We start from the raw sequence: 18134 nt of genomic DNA, 5'->3' as shown, positions 1-18134 counted from the left end.
ATTTTTAAATTTTTTTAAGATTTTATTTATTTATCTGATAGAGCGAGCGAGTTAGCGAGCACAGAAGCAGGGGGAGGGATAGAGGGAGAGGGAGAAGCAGGCTCTCTGCTGAGCAGGGAGCGCAACACGGGGCTCGATCCCAGGACCCTGGGATCATGACCTGAGCCAAAGGCAGGCACTTAACGTAAGCACCCCGACCTCTTTCCCTTTTAAAGTTAACTAAGCCTTTAATTTGGAACTTGCTTATGAAGATATCTTCTCTATGTCCCAGTCCAGTGAAGGAGTTTAGCTGGTGTCTGGTATCCAGTGAGACTGAGCCATAGGAACAAGGTTTAGCCAACAAATCTAGGAGTCAACCTTGATTCCTCTCTTTCTCTTACCTGCCCACCTCACATGCTCATACACACATGCCTTTCTAATCCATCAGCAAGTTCAATCCATGAAGACTTCGAAACACATCTATAATTCAGCACAGCTTTCTCTATCCACTATCACTGTCCTTGTCCAAGCTCCTGTCAGGAACAATTGTGAAAGACTTGGAAATGAGCAAAAAAGATTACCAGATGTTTAGTACATTTTTTCCTGGTCATCTGTGCTTCTTATAGTTTTTGAGCTATTTTACAACTCTTTTAAATTGTAGAAAACTGATAGTAATGCATATGATTCTTAGACAAATGCAATTGTTGTCCTGTGGATATTGGTCAGTTTTGCATCTTTTGCCTTTGAAATTAATTTCAGCATTGCAGATTGGTAATACATGTAGTACATGTATAGATTGTAATACATTCTTTGACTTCTCTTTTGCATTAGTTGTAACATCTTACTGGTTTCTTCATTAATTAATGAATTAAATACCATCTTTGACACGTGTTCATTTTGTTTGTATGAGAGTCATGGTTTTATCTTAAACACTGTTCTTGAATACCATTTTCAATTCTTCCCTGGATTATATCAGTCTTCTAACTTGTTTGATTATTTTCTCTCTGTTCTCCTTCAGATATTTCTCCATAGAGCAACTTGAGTGATCTATTCAAAAATAGACCAGGCCATCTTGCTTCTCAGCTGAAAAATTTCCAAAGGCTTCTTATTGTTCTTATAATAAAATCTAAACTCCATAGCATGGTTTACAAAACCCTAAAGGATTTGGAATTTATAATCTCTCCAACCTACTCTTATGTCCTTCCCCTGATTTCTCACCAGACTTTAGCTACACTGGCTCCATTTCTGTTCCTGAAATTTATCAAAACTTTTTCCATCTCAGGACCTTTGCACTTGTTTATCTCTGCCATGTTTTATCTTAGACATTTGCCTGGTTGACTCAGTGTCATTGCTTAGATCTCAGCTTCTTTCCCAGATTCCTCTGAGAGGTTTTGGTCTCATTTTCTTTCCCAGATAAGCTTTCCCTAGTTCATCTTTATAAAATCAGCTCCTGCATTTACTATTTATTTTGTCCTATTTATTGTAATCCATATTAAGCTTACTTATTCCTTTTTTCATCTCTCTTTGACACCCCCACTAGAAAAAAGACTCAATGAATGGATGAAATGTGTGGTCATATCATCTGCTTTATTACCAGATCTATTTCATATAGTAAAGAGTATTTGTTGGATAAATGAAAAATATGGGCCATGAATTACCAGGAGAGGAATAAGTCCTTGAATTTCAGAGGCAGGGGTTTGGGGACAGAAGACTGAGAAAATAGAGGTAAGTTCCAGACAGATGTTAACCAGAAAGATGATGTGTTCATGAGGACCAGTAAGCCAGGTATAGGTGTGGATATATCCAGGAATTGGAACAAGTAAGGATACAGTGCCCAGATATGCATATGATAGTCTTTGGAAGAACAGATAATCCACCTTTTATCTACCTGTTAGTCTTATTTATTTATTTATTTATTTATTTATTTATTTATTTATTTAAAGATTTTATTTATTTTGAGAGAGAGAGAGAATGAGAGAGAGAACACATGAGAGGGGGGAGGGTCAGAGGGAGAAGCAGACTCCCTGCCGAGCAGGAAGCCCGATGCGGGACTGGATCCAGGGACTCCAGGATCATGACCTGAGCCGAAGGCAGTTGCCCAACCAACTGAGCCACCCAGGCACCCTGTTAGTCATATATATTTAGTGTAAGGTCCTAGCCCTTGTTGTTTTGGGATTTTGGTAGAAATTCAATAATTACCCCCAATCTCATGAATGTAGTAATTTTATTATCTGCGTTTTTAGAACATTATTGGTATGCGATTGATGCTGGATGAGTATAGAATGAGTGAGTAAATATCTTGTATGTGAATATAGTTAATAGAGAGAGGGATAAAGAAGATGCTTTGATATACTGATGATAATTGAACTGATATGGGAAAATGAAATGTTGCTCTAAGAGTAGTTTGAATAGCAAGCGCTCATTGTCCACCAATCTTTTTCTTATTCCAAGTCCTTCATGGTCTTGTTCTCTTCTTCAGGTGCTTTTCATCTTCTTTTTTTTTTTTTTTTTCCAGATTTATTTGTTTATTTGAGAGAGAGAGAGAGAGAGAGAAAGAATGTGCATGCGAGTGTGGGGAGGGGCAGAAGGAGAGAATCTTTAAGCAGAGTCCCCACTGAGTGCAGAGCCCAATGTGGGGCAATCCCACAGCCCACAGATCATGACCTGAGCCAAACCAAGAATCAGACGCTTAACTGATGGAGCCACACAGGCGTCCCAACTTTCATCTTCTAATCACTTTTTCTCTATTGCTCTCCTATTTTTTTTTCAGTATGTTTTACTTTTTATTGGCATTTCTCTACTGTCTTCACCTTCTCCAGAAAATCAGTATGACAGGGTCTGAAGACCCCAAGTATATCTCACTCATTCTATTGAGATTTTTGAAGAAGAGCGTATACATTAAGGACCATAAGTTGATGGTGTTAGTGATGCTGATATTTTAATGTTTAATGAAGCATCATTAAAACATCAAAGCCTCCAGAACATGAAAATTGAGCATTGACTATGAAATTATGATTATATCTAATGGAAGAAATGTGATGTCTCTACTTGGATTCTCCAGAAAGTAGAGCCTGAACCAAAAACTGAAGTTGTCATACTTCATTGGGGGGAGTGACATCCAAGGAGGTGAAGAGAGGGCCAGGTAAACGGGAAAGAAAGTAGAGCAGAACAAAGATGCATTATGAAGTTGACCAGAGCTATGGGTGACTAGTTGTTTGAGCTTCCAGGTCTGCCTAAAGAGGCATATGAAATGAATCTCAAGATTATCCATATAGGGAAATAAAAGGGAAAGCAAATCTACCAGCTTACATTCCCCCTTAGTCATAGGATCACCCATGGATTGATAATTTTTCAGCATTTTCAAGTTGTGCATTTGTGAATGTCAAGAGGATTCCAATGGGGTTCACTATTACAATGTCATTTAAAAAGCTCCTGGGCAGAAAGTAAGTGATGTGTTGTGCAGAACTGAGGTGAGGCGCTATCACGTTGCTCTGGTGTGAAGGTCCAGGTGGCCAGAGTAAGAAACAGGTGAGACCAAGGGAACTTGAAGAGGTGTCAATAAATGTTTAAAATACAGGGAAATAACAACATTAAAAAAGGGTAGGGGAGAGACAGAAGACCAGGAACAAGACAGAGAACAATTAACCAGCTGAGTGAACCTTATAGAATGCAGTCCATCTCTTACAACCTCAGACCCTTCAACTGTGAAATGATGGAACTAATGTTGGCTAAACAGTGAAATCAGCAGTGATCTTTAGAAACACTAATGCTTAGGTCCCACCTTCAGATATTCTGATTTAATTTGTCTCTAGTGCAACCTAAGCATTGGAATTAAAAAAACAAAAACAAATGAACAAAAAAAACTGCCTAGATGATTCTCATATGTAGGCAAGATTGAAAATCTTCATTTAGAGTCTCTAAGGGCTCATTCAGTTCTAATGTGTTATTATTCCATCTGCTATTTTAAAAACTTTTTTTTTTTTTTAAGTAGGCTCTGTGGAGCCCAATGCAGGGCCTGAACTCATGACCCTGAGATCAAGACCTGAACTGGGATTAAGAGTCAGACACTTAACCGAATGAGCTGTCCAGGTGCCCCTTTAAAAACTTCTAAGGAAAAATATTCTCCAGCCATGTACATCCAGATGTGTTTTATAGGAACTTTCAGATTCAGCAAACTTATATTCCTCCTTTTAAGAACCATATCTCAGTTAAGCAGATGATTGTGGATTCCTCAATTTTAGGTGAACTATAAGTTAAATTAATTATTTCAATGGGCCTTTGATTAATATTCTTTTGTTTCTCCGGAATGACTCTGTTGCAATTTCTATTGGCTGCATAGTATGGTTCTGCGGAAAGTCTGCCTGGTGATCTTCCCTCTTGCCAAATTCTTTTGGAGAAATTGCTGACTGGAAACTCTTTTTTCCTATTTTGCAATAATTGGACTGATTTTCAGTTACTTGTCTCTAAAAATATGAAATACTAAGTAGACATAAAAATTTTTAAATATAAAATATATTTAAGGTATAAAGAAGGAAGAGGAAAAAAAAAAAAAAAGTCCGTGAATCCACTACCTATTTTAGAAGCAAAAAATTAAACCAAAATTCCCTGTGGGGATGCCCTTGCATTGTAATTTATTCTATTATGGTCACTCAAAGGTAGTCTCCACCATGAATGTTATGTATGCATGTGATAGAGGGAGAGAAAGAAATAGAGACCAAGATGGAGAAGAACAAGGAGTGGGGTTGGGGGAGAAGGTCACTGCATGAGGCATTTATGACCACTACTAAAACTTATGTACACAAATTTTCCCACATTTTAGACAGAACTCAAATATGTAGTCCCACCCAGATGGCAGTATGCCCAGTATGAAAATAAAGTGGTTTGCAAAACACACGACATATTCTCTGCTATACCATGATACTTTGATGAACATTCAAATTGCTTTCCTTTATTACAATTGAGCTGTTATATACATTCTTTTATAAGTCTCTCAGTGTCCATGTGCAAGAATTTCTCTTAGTAGCTCTTGAACATTTTTTTTTTGCCATAACTCAGTGTAAGAAATGTATTTTACATCATCTCTCAGTGTAAACATATACCCATATAAACACTTAAAACTGGAGGGAATTTTCACCAAGAAATAGTTATCCATTATTCTCTAAAAAGAAATCACCAATTTAGAGTTCTGAATTTCTGTTGCTTTTAACCTGTCTAAATTTTAATACTAATTCTCCTCGAGCAGAAAGAATTAAAGGCTAATCCTGAGATGTTACATTCTTTTCTTGATTCATCAGACTTTTCAGTTATAACTTTCCCATGAAAAACAACTCACTTATTTCTGAAAATTAGATTTTTTCCCCACATTTCTCTTTTTACCAAGATCATCTGATCTCGTACCTGAATCTGGTTGGGGGCTATGAATGAACCAACATAAATGAAGGAGTTTACTCAGGTCTCATTGGACAACACTGATTTCATGATCACAGCCTATTTTATTAGTAGTTTTTTTTTTTCCCTCAATTTTGTCAGGGGGTGGGAGAAATACCATATTGCTTTATGAATTTCCTCTGGAATGTATAAAGTGAACTTTTTATTTTCAGAATGTTTGTGGACCACTGAATGTGTATATGGATGTATTTATATGTATGTGTTTTTAATTATAAATTTCTTATAAAGTCCTTTGCCTCTCCCTTTTTTTATTAAGTGTTCATATTTTTCCATATTTTGAACTTTTTATATAAATTTAACCATTAATATTTAAATGTAAAAATAGGTATGTTTTATCTTATATGCAATTTCAGTATACATGTAATATATAACCATGCATGTGTGCATTTCTTCATTTTATGATGCCAGGAGAGAACTATAATTTAAAATTATTAATGAGGAAGTAGTAGGAAGATCAGTTGGAAAAAAAAAAGTGAAATTGGTGCTGAGACAAATTGGGAAGTCTTTGCATTAATCCATAAGAAAAGGAAGTAAAATGTGAAATATAGAAAAGAGGAAATAGTAGAAGTTCCAACTGAGTATTTTCCAAGAAGTTTTGGCAGTTAATTTACTGCCTGTAAGAGGAGATGTTACAATGTCAATTTTAAGTTATTGCATCTGTTGCCTGGGAGGAAGGTGCTGCCAAAAAGAGAAATGAGAGTTGGTGTAAGGAGCACTTTTATGGCGGAAATGATCGGCTTGGGAGATTTAAAAAGTATAAAGAAGCAGAAAAAATTCCCATGACCCTAGAGGGCAAGGGATACTAAGATTTTAACGTATATCCTTTTAGACTACTCAAAGTATACTTTACAGAGCTATTATTTTAAGTACAATTTTTAAAACCATTTTTATACTTAATATGAGTATATCTTCATGTTAAAAAACATTTTTTATAAATAGCTATTTAAATATGTGCAGAATAGTTTTACATAAATGTACCACTACCTTAATTTTGGACAATTTGATTCGCTTCAATTTGCCATTATTTTTTAAAGAAATCGGCATAATCTGAAATATTTTTGTGTACAATCTTAATTAAATTTTTGTTTATTACCTATAATAGAGTCTCAAAAATGTTATTATTATAACAATTATGTTTGTTTTAAGCCATTTGTAATGTGGCTTCTCCTCTCAGAAGAGCTATGCCAATGTCTATCAGAATAGCTGCTCACCTTCTTCTACACTGAATACTCACATTAAAACAAATGGACAAAAGCAAGAAAAGAAACCTGCTAATTTAACATGGTGAAAAACAAAATATCAGCATCACATTGTTGCTTTATTTTTTATTAATTTTTTCGCCTATTCAAATACTGTGAGCTTTTAACATTGTATGTATGTGTGCATGTGTGTGTGCATATGCATATGTAAAAACTGTTTATTTTGACTCTTTATTGAGACTCAGTATTTTAAAATCTGTTTATAAGTGTTTTATATATATCAGGGATTTCTTTTTTCACTTTAATATTTTTTTTGCAAATACATTTTCCCATTTGTTAAAGAGAGTCATGTTCAATGTGCTGATTTTTATGGAATTCCTTAATGTAGTTAAAATATTTATCAAAGAAGTAAAAGAGTAGGAGTCTCAGGGAATCCTTAGGTCAGCAAGTGGGCAATAGGCATTTGAAGCCCCACAATAAAGGATACGAACATGAAAATGGAAGGATACCAAGGATAAATGTTGTCTGTGGATTGCCTAGAATATGGTAGGCACTTAATAAATATTTGTTGGCTGGTTGCTTCTAAATCCTGCCTAGGATTTGTCTTACACCTGTCTCTCCTCCAGTCAAGATATAGTAATGAATTTCTTATGTTCAGTGAGGGCAAAACATTTCTGTAACTTACAAGTAGGTAAAAATCAGAAATCTTTCTGCCTCCGTGCTTTGAGCCCCAGTGTTGCCAGACCTGGGTAAACTTTGGTGGATCGTGTTCTTAGCCGTAACAAAAGCCTATGGCTTTGTCTCTTTTCTGTGTAATGTTAAAACTTCCTGGCATAGTTGTGTCTTCATGTAACATAGAAGCAGGATGGGGAGCCACTGGCTTTAGAGGCTGGGCAATATTTTAATAATAGTACCCCCTGAGTAGATGAGGCAAAGAGGGATGTCACCAAGAGGTTTCTTGGTAAAGCCAGTAGCTTTGTGTTCTCTCCCACATTATACTGTATTTGAAAGAGATAAAAGGTTTGCCTCAGATGGCTTTATCTCTGTATAAATAGGCTGCTCCACTATACTTGATGGCAAGTTCTAGTTAGCATGATGAACCCAGCCTTCTGCTACTGATTTAGATTCATTCTTAGATATGGACTAGAATTCATCTCCAGCCTTCTAAGATTCTTATGGTGGATGATTGAAAAAAAAACAAAACAAAACTAATTGTGTGAGATAAAAGTGATTTTTCGGGTATTTTTTCCATCTTCACAATTGATTATATGCACCAAGAAATGGCTGTAAGTGTACAGTAAGGGGTGTACCTGAAGGGGTGTGTGCTCAGGGACAATCTACCTGACAAGAGTCTTGATTCCACCACCTACTAGCTGTAGTGCCTTCAGGCAAGCCATCTTATCTCTTCAACCTAGAGTCCCCTCATTCTTAAAATAACCTTGTGATGTGTTCCCTCCAATATCAAAGCTCTTGCATCCTGCAGTCTTTTGTTTTCTCAACCCTGGGTCTCTGCAGATCCTTCATTCTCTGAGTCTCTGGGTCCCACAACCAGGGCACTTGACATTTTCTGGGTCTCCCACATTCCTTATACAGGCCTTGGAGAAATGGAAGTGTTGCCATGTCCTTAAGTATCTAGCCATCTCCCTCTTTGAGTGCTGGACTCAGGGTACTGGTGGTGCTGTCTAGAGGGCACCAAGCTGTATAGGGGACAGCCCCCTCACAATATAGACCCTTTGTCTTCAGGTGCCCCTTTCTCTATTGAGAACTTTCCATGGGCCCCCAAAGCCCTACAGATTTCAAAAGGAGCAAAGTGACCATGGTAGTATTTGTCCTTTGTGCTCTAACTCTTATTCTCTCCCTGAATCTTTCAGTGTTTCTCTTTCTTCCCCTCCAGCCCACCTTTTCCATTTATTCCCTAGGCTTCTATATGTTTCCCCTGTGCTATAGCCTGGTAGATCTTTCTACCTCTGTCTTCAGTCAATCAGACCTGCATCCTGATAGTTAATTATAGATAAAAATCTGGAAAACTGTTTTATTTTCTTCAGTAATACCAAGTCTTCAAGTCTCTGCTTTAAATTTAAAACTTCTTTTTTGAAAGTCAAATCTGAATATTAGCTCTTTGTCTTTGAATTCCTGCTATAACAACATTTATCATCCTTAAAGTAAATGAATGCCTCTGACTGACTAAAAAAGGGTTGGTACAAAAAAGTCAAAAGAGAAAATATATTGACATTATTCAGTAATTTAACTCATTGACCTTTCTTCAGTTATTATTATAACTTGAATGTCTACAATTATTTATTAAGATACCAAATTTCAAATTTCAAAACTTAAACTTTATTTTATTTTATTATTTTTTTAAATTTTATTTTTAAGTAATCTCTACCCCTTATGTGGGGCTTGAACTTACAACCCCGAGATCAAGAGTCACACACTCTACTGACTGAGCCAGCCAGGCGCCCCCAAAACTTAAATTTTAAATGAAAGTAGTAAAGTTCTACTTGTCATTAATTAATGCACACTGGCCTTTTGATAAACTTACTGTATCACATTTGATTGGAAATGTATTCTATGCATCTGAATATATTTATTCTTTTTTGGGTGAACAACCTTCCTGAAGCTTTATTATTATTATTATATTAGCTTTACTGGCCTATAACTTATAGAATCTAAAATTCATCTATTTTAACTGTAGAATCCATTGACTTTGGACAAATATATAGAGCTGTGGAACTACCAGTACAAACATGATGTAAAGCATTTCCATCACCCCAAAACATTTCCTTATGCTCCTTTGCAGTCAACACTCACAGCCCCTGACAACCATTGATCAGCTTTCTTTTGCTATAGTTTGGCTTTTTCTAGAATTTTATGTAAATGGAACTGTACTTTTCTGAAGTCTTTTTTTGTCTGGTTGACTTCAGATAGTATAATGCTTTGGAAATCTATTCATGTGTCGCATGTATCAATTGTTTCCTTTTTTATGCCGTGTAGTATTTCATTTAATGGATATATCACAATTTGATGAGTTGTTTGGGTTGTTTCCAGTTGTGGCGATTGTAAATAAAGCTGCTCTGAATATTCAAGTTTAAATTTTTGTGTGGAGAGATGTTTTCATTTCTCTTGGGTGACTCTATTGGAATAGGATTACTGGGTTTTATGGCAACTGGTATTTAACTTCTTAAGGAGCTACCAAACTGTTTTTCAAGTGGCTGTTTTATTTTAAATTTCCACAAGTGATATGTGAGAGTTCCAGCCGCTCCATATCCATACTAACACTTGACATTTTCAGTCATTTTAATTTAAGCCATTGGAGAGGGTACATAGTGTCCTCTCATTGTGACTAATGACTGATGATGTCAAGCATCTTTTCATGTGCTTATTTGCTATTTGTAATAAATTCTTTATTAAAGGTCTGTTCAAATCTTCTTTTACTGGGTTATCTTTGAATTACATTGTAAGTGTTCTATATATAGTTTGGCTTCAAGTATTTTATTGGAGATATGTCTTGAAAAATGTCTTCTCCCAGTCTGTGTTTTTCCTTTTCAATTTCTTAACATGTCTTACAAAAAGCGAAAGTTTTTTTCTCTTTAAATATCGATGAGATCTATTTTGTCAATTTTTTTCATTATGTGATTGTTTATTTTATATGTTTTTATTCTATACATATATAGAACATATATATATGTTCTAAGAAATCTTTAACAAATTCAGGGTCACAAAAATATTCTTCAGTTTTTCTTCTAGTATATAGTAATTATATAGGTTCAGCTCATAGATGTGGGTCTATAATCTATTTTGCGTTAAGTTGTGTATATATAAAGTTAGGGTTGAGTTTTTGTTTGCTTGCTCTGTTTTGTTTTTTTCCATATAGATATCCAAATGTTTCTGTATAATATGCTGAAAAGACCGTCCTTCACCACAAAATTACCTTGGCATCTTTGTTGACAACTAAATGTCTATATATGTGTTAGTCTATTTCTGGACTCACTTTTCTGATCTATTTATCAATATATGGTTATGATTATACCAATATTATACCTGACTACTATAGATTTATAATGTCTTAAAATCATGCTGTCATTTAGTATAAATGTATAAATGTCATTTAGTATAAATAATTCAGCTTTGTTATTCTTTTCAAAATTGCTTTGGCAATTCTAGATCTTTTGTATTTCCATATAAATTTAGAATTAGCCCACCAATTTCTCCAAAAGCCCTGCTGAGATGTCAATTGGGATTGTGTTGAATCTTGACATCAATTTGGGAAAAACTGACATATTAACACTATTAAATCATTCTATTCATAGATATGGCTGTGTTAGCTCAGTTGCCATAAGAGAACACCACAGGCTGGGTGGCTTAAACAACAGAAATGTATTTTCTCCCAGTTCTGGAAGCTCAAAGACCAACATCAGATACTGGCAGGTTTGGTTTTCAGTGATACCTCACTTCTTGGCGTATAGCCAGTCACCCTCTTTCTGTGTCCTCACATGGCCTTTCCTTTGTGCACATGTCTGGGGGGGAGGGCAGGAGGAGAAAGAGAGAGAGAGAAAGGGAGAGAGAGAGAGAGAGATGTTGTCTCTTCCTCTTCTTGTAAGACACCAGTCTTATTGTATTAGGGCCCCAGCCTGACAATATGTCAAATCATTCAAACAAGCCAATCCCATCTTCCCATGGGAAGCAGAGGTCACTCCACTCTCTGGGTTTTACTTCCTGGCCTCAGGAAATCTTGAAGGCAGGAAACAGAAGTTGTTGGAAGTCTAACTACTTGCCAATATTTTGTGAAAGCCTGCATCATATAGTTGAAGAGAGTGAGCTAGGGTATAGGAGGATGGAATAAACAGAGGACAGTAGGGGTTGAAAAAGAGACACCGCCTTCAGGACCTACGGCTTTGAAGTTTACCTAGGGACTCCAAAACTTAGCTGATTGCCAATCCTGGAAAATCTTCCATCCTATACTTAGTGTGACATGGAAACAGCAGTCATTGGTTTAGATGAACTATGAAGGCTTAGGTCAGTATGGAGAAGAGACTCGAAAGTCTTTTTTTTGTAATTGAAACAGTTGGCCTAATGTAAGAAATAAAGGTCAGATTTAAATTGATTTAAGAAAAGTAAAGAGATTTAAATTTCTTGAATATATGAGTTTATGGTTTATATTTTCTAAAATTGGAGATTGTTACATATGCTTGGACTAACTAATGAGTAAGTAGTCACTGGCCATTGAGTCAAAGTCTTACAGTTCTACAGAAATGATAAAAGAAACCCTTGGTGCCACCAAAGTGAAGGATTATGTATCCATTTATTCCTTCTTAATGAATACAAGTGTGGGAATTCATGTATGACCATCCACAACTATTCACAACAAATAGACTAGGATATTGAAAGGTGAAACCCTAGACCCCTATAAACTGGGATCCAGTTTTGGTAATGCATAGAGTATCTCTGTTACAACAGGTATGGTTTTCTTTATAAGTGTGAAAACTTCTTTGTTTCAAGTGACAGGTGGTTGGAAATATTACTTTTGTTTTTGGCAAAGGCTTGTAAGGTCTAGGCAGAAGAGAATGTTTTGGATACTCAGTTCAGAACCTAATCTCCGCAGAAGCTAAGTCTGTCAATCAATATATATAACTTTGTCATGCTTCTTGTCACCACTTTGAGATGCTTCTTTCTTGGTTTTGAAAAATCTTATCAAACAGCAAAAAAAGTTGGCTAAACAATTATAGAATGCCCAATAGGAAGCTCTAGACAGTGTTTTCCCTGGGGCTTCTATCTCCGATGGCTACCTTTCTCCATCTGACAATTGAATGCTGTATTATGAAAAGAGAAAACTGTACTGGTGTTTTAGATTTCAAAGCCATTATGAAATTTGTCACAGAATAAGTTGCAAGTATTAGCATTGATCTGGTGCATTGTCTTCTATCTTTCACTATAAATATCTTCTGTAGTTTTGGTAAGTAGGAAAGGTCACTTTTGCTCTCCACCATTCCCCATCCCTCCACCACCCCACCTAAAATAACATTTTTATACTCCCTGAAGTTTTTCCAGAGTTAGTCTCATCAAATTGTAATTTTTGATGATCTTCATACAAGTGTGAATAAAATGTGACAATTAGGATAAGTGTCATATTTGGTAGGTTTTTCATCAATTTTTAAGCTTAACAAGAGTATGTTTCTAGAAAATTTTGAATGCATAAAACTTACAAGTTATTATGTTTTATGGCTCCAATATAATTTAGAGTTCACAGTTGTAGTGAAATGAATCCTGGATGATAAGTAGAAGGCCTGGCTTTGTGTCCTGGTTTCACCAATTCCTGTCACTGTGATCTGTTGTTGTCGTTTGAAATTTTTCTTTCCTTTTCTTTCAAGATTTATTTATTTATTTTAGAGAGAGAGAGAGAGCGAGCACAAGGGAGGGGCACAGGGAGAGAGAGAGAATCTCAAGCAGACCCCGTGCTGAGGCGCAGAGCCTAAGGGTGGTGGGCTCAATCTCACTAGAGATCATAACTTGAGCTGAAGCCAAGAGTCAGATGCTTAACCGATTGCGCCACCTAGGCACCCCTCTTTTTTTTTTTTTTTAATTGAACTATAGTTGACACACAATGCTACATTAATTTCAAATGTACAACACAGTTGTTCAACATCACTATGTGTTACGCTATGTTCATAAGTCACCATACGACACTGTTAAAATACCACTGACTATAGTCCCTTTGCTGTGCCTTTTATCTCCATGACTTATTCATTCCATAGCTGGAAGCCTATATCTCCCACTGCCCTTCACCTATTTTGCCCATCCTTCCACCCCCTATCAATGTGATCTTTAGTATATTTTCTGTGAGCTTCATTTTCTAGATTTTTACAATGGAAATTCAATCCTTGCCTTTCTAATCTCACAATTTATTGTGAGAATCCAAGAAGATAATGAATGTGAAGATGTTCTGTAATGAGTGAAGTGTTCTATAGATTTGGGTTATTATCTGCTCCAAAGCTGTCCTTTCATAGGTGAGTAAACCAAAGCCTTGGTTTCTTAGTCATCCAAGGTCAAATAAACAACTCTGAGAAATAGAAAGTTTAAATATAATATTTCTGAAGCGCTCTGATAAGCCCTCTGGATTTTCTCCACTCTAGATTGTATATTCTTGTCTCTGTACCCAGATCTGTTCATGTAAAAAGTAAGTAAAAGATCAATCATTTTTACAGTGGTTAAGTATATCTTTCATACCATGATTGCTTCTAGTTATCCACTTGCAGCTAAAAAAGGAATGAATTTTGAGGGACATATGTGATTTTTAGTTGCAAGCATAAACACACTAATTCCCTAGGCTCCCTGAATATAGCAAAGTCATGTCAAGTCTCGGTAAACTATGGGAGATGCCATTGCTGTGACTTCATGTAATCTTTAAGAGGTTTCCTTTTTGTTTACTTTGTTTAATAAAAGAGGATCTCTCTGAACTCTCTATACTGTTAAATCTATACTACCTAGAATATGGCCTAGCATATATTAGGGTTCAATGGCTATTTATTGAATAACTGCTTTTATAATGGGAACTCAAACAAGTTACTATTACTAAAAGTCATTTATGTGTATTTGGAAGGAATGTGGTTGATAGATTAAAATATATTGTGTATCAACAACTTTGTAAATGATACTGGGAGATGTGTAGGAAAAAGCCCTTTCTTGGAGTTTCTTTTTTGATGTCCAGGCAGGTGGGAGATGGAGTGAGGAGAGCACTGAGAGAAAAGAACAATGAGAATTCAAGTTTTATAGAGAAAAGGAGCAAAACTTTACTCTGTAGCCCCAGGCAGCAAAGGATTCTTAAAGGAGGTAGAACATATGGGGACATGTCAATATCATAATTGGCAATAGAAAAAATTATAGACCATTTCTGAGACAAGATGTTTAAACAAAAGAAAACAGACTAAAGATATGAAGACAACCTAGAGAGGGACACATGCAGAATTCTAAAAAAAATAGTTTCCCAAATGTGTGTCTGTGTGTATATATATATACCTATTATGTGTGTGCATATATATACCAAAGCCGTTCTATTCTCTATATGAACTCTCCACCAATATGCAATGGCAAAGCAATATTAAGTTACTTTCTTGGTTTCATGTTTTTCAAGAAGGGACAGGGGCTCATTTGATAGAGGGTGTATATGGTCTTTGAAATCAAATTCTGGCTCAGCTGGTTACCTGACCTCTTGGAAACTCAGTCACCTCATCTCTAAAATGCAGATAATAATAATGATGAGATTTGTCAAGGTACTTAATATGTAAGTACCCAGCCTAGTGGCTTGACATGTGATCTTTCCTTTTCTTCCTCCCTTCCTTCTGTTCTGCTACTTACCTTCTTCCCTCCCTTTCTCCTTCCCTCTTCTTTCCTCTGCCTCCCTCCTTGAGGAAAAAGACTTTCTGTACTTAAAAGAACCATATATACTCTGTGAATACTAAGGGACAATTTTATTTAACCTGAATTTATTAAATGTCAAGGTCTCTAATATTTCGTTGGGTGTCCCTTGGTGGGGAAGCAAAATCAATATGTGATATGATCCCTTAACAATATTTTGGGGGAATCGAGATTTACTCACGTGACACAAAGAGCCATAGGTGAATGGTAAGATGTTAAACTAAATATAGGCAAGCACCATATAGTACAAAGAAAAATTTCTGTGACCAAGTGAGGAAGGAGAATGACTGATCCTACTTCTAGTTGCAGTGAAAAGAACTGGGACTACCAGGCTTGGGCAATCTCTCTGGGAAATCTGCTACTTCTGCAGAAAAATGAGGGAGGCAATTTTCACAGGACTCATTGACACTGTCTCTGTACCACACTTAGAAATAAAATAAGATAAAGTATTATGTTAAGTACAGACTGGATACTTTGGAAGAGCATATATTTATTTCTAAAGATTTTTTTTTTTTAATTCTCTGAGGCTCTAAGAATGTGAATTTGTTCAATCTCAAATTTCTTGAATCTTACCCAGTTTGGGAACAGGGTATTCAGAAGATATCATAAAATTAAGGATATCCCAGTAGAGAAGCGAGCGAATCAAACATAATCCTAGAGAAATAATTTCCTCAGTTTTAACCTTCATTTTGCTCTTTCTTCCAAACCCCATGCTATTGGTCAAAACATATCAGATTAGAATTAAACATCCTCCCCCCCTTGGGAAACTTCAGCTATGTTAAAAATGTAATTAAAAATGGAAAATATGACTTTTGTGTTTTGTTAGCATCCTCTCTCTGCTATAAAAATACTTGAATATATCATCAGACCAACCACCCAAGGAGGTATCTGCTTATTCTTAGGGAAAATTACAGCTGCTAGACAGTCCATGTTTTGGGGGGATATTAAGAGATATGAAGGTACTTAACAATTTTGAAAACACCTTGTTAAGAGTTTGAGATCTGACAAAATATGCGGAGACTCAGTGCACTGAGATCCCATTATTGGTAAAAATTAAAGTGCACGTATCTGGACCTTCTTTGCCAATCTAGGCTAGTTTTTGGAATACTTGTTTTTATACTTCAAGCAACAAAAAACATGGAAAGCAATAGTGGCAGGAAGAAAATATACAATTTCTGCTCACATAGCTTTTATTTCATGCCTTTTGCTTTAATACTGAAGCATGTATAAAATTGTTTTGGAGCCCAATGTGTCTTGTGAGTCAGCTTTTCATAGGACATTGTAACATGATCTTACATACCTCACAAAAGCACAGGTGTGGGATATAGATACTACACACACACACACACACACACACACACACACACACACACACACACACAGAGTTATTCAAAATGGCAGGTGAAACATAAACAGATGTTTCTGGTTTAGGAATCATCATTCAATTTGCTGATACCACAACCCTATTTTGTAATCTGAATCCAAATGCAAATCATGGAAGTGTCAACACTGTTAATATTCTGGTGGTACATGAGTTGACAGTCTGGGCATCTGGTTAGCTTGGAGAGAAGCTAGCAGCTATACTTCTCATTAAGTGGGTACAACATGACTTGCCACGGGGCTGGCAGGCATTTTTAAAGCTGAGTTACTTTCATAACAAATGCCAGATGCCAGCTAGATTTGTAAACATGAGCCAGGTTTCAAATAAATCTGGTTGAACTTGAAAATATTAATGTGTCCCATTGGAAACTCTGTGTTCTACCCATATAGCTTTCCAAAGCTTCACACGTGCAATTTAAGGAATGAATTCCTGAGGCTCCGGGGAGGGGAGGTAGAGTGAGAGCTGGGGGCAGGGGTTGGAAGTGTGTGATTTAAAAGGAATGGAGTTGGTCCCTATAAGCCAAAGAGGTTGGGGTGCAAAGAAGGAGCACTCCTATTTTGGGGGGGAAAAAATACTTTGTGATCCTAAAGGATCATTATGATGAAACCAAGAGGCTTTATCTCCTGTTTCTCTCAATGCCAAGTAATAGTGGACTGGAAATAATGAAACATGAGTTGTAGATTTTGCTCTTTTACAACTGATGTGAACACTCCACCTTTCTGGGCCTTCGTGTTTGTTGCCATGTACAAATGAATATAGTAATTTTTCCTACCATACTTATAGTTCAAAAATTGTAAAGAGTAAACTGAGATAAAACTGTGAAGTTTTGTCACTCTGATGGTTCTCTGGAAGGCTTTAGAGACACCATCATATTCTCTACAAATATTTACTTGCTTCCATTGTTATATATATTTTGAAATGCATTTTGGAATTTATTTGATTTTAAATTGTTGCCAAAATGAGATAATTCATGAGCTAACTATTGAACTTGAGTACATGCATCCTGTGCTTGTTCTTCATATATGAAAATAATTGAATGGACATGTAAAGTAGGAATTTTACTGCATAAGGAAAGAGATCAGATATTTATAATTAAAATCTTTCATAAAGTGGTACACTAAGTATTGCATATATGAGATAATATTTGAGGACAACTAAATCATGGTTACGTTCTGATTTCACGTTTTGTGGTTGGGTGATCTTGAGAAAGACATCTTGGTACTATTGGCCTCAGTCTCCGTATCCATACAATGGGGTTATGTTTCAAAGTTAAGAAGACATGCGCATGTAAACTATTTAGTATAGCTCCTGGCTCATAGAAAGCACAATATAAATGTTAGCTATTAATACTGGTTATTATTTAGAAGACAGTTTTCTGCTGAGCTTTCAAAAATTGGGCCAGCTGAATACAATTGAATAAATATATAATCAGCATGATTGCTTTAGCACAAAGATAAAGGAAATTGATAAATATTTAAATGGAATATTTATCAATTCTCTTCATTCTGTTTAACACTATGCTTCAGGATTACAAAAATGGTATAGTCATTGTATGAAAAAGTTCATGTGCTTAGGGACACAGTATGGCCAGTGACTTTATAGTACAACTAGTGATCTGATGGAGCTGTCATGGAATTTCAGAGAAGAGACACCTGCATCTGACTCAGCTCCCTCATGAGGCAGGGATAGCGAGTTCTGTGTCCAGAGAGACTTCT

General features: G+C 36.0%; 1 protein-coding gene and 1 long non-coding RNA gene across 2 annotated transcripts in view; one reads left to right on the top strand and one right to left on the bottom strand.

Annotated features, from left to right (window-relative positions):
• LOC118547621 (small ribosomal subunit protein eS4, X isoform-like) overlaps window positions 1-18134 on the top strand; it is a 404116-nt gene that overhangs the window by 295225 nt on the left and 90757 nt on the right. The gene's annotated exons all lie outside the window — the stretch shown is intronic.
• Window positions 1-18134, bottom strand: part of LOC118547624 (uncharacterized) — a 28359-nt gene that overhangs the window by 1655 nt on the left and 8570 nt on the right. The gene's annotated exons all lie outside the window — the stretch shown is intronic.

Source organism: Halichoerus grypus, chromosome 2 (assembly GCF_964656455.1).
Source record: "Halichoerus grypus chromosome 2, mHalGry1.hap1.1, whole genome shotgun sequence".
NCBI lineage: Eukaryota > Metazoa > Chordata > Mammalia > Carnivora > Phocidae > Halichoerus > Halichoerus grypus.
The sequence above is the reverse complement of the archived record's forward strand: the minus strand, read 5'-3'. Positions and strand labels throughout refer to the sequence as shown.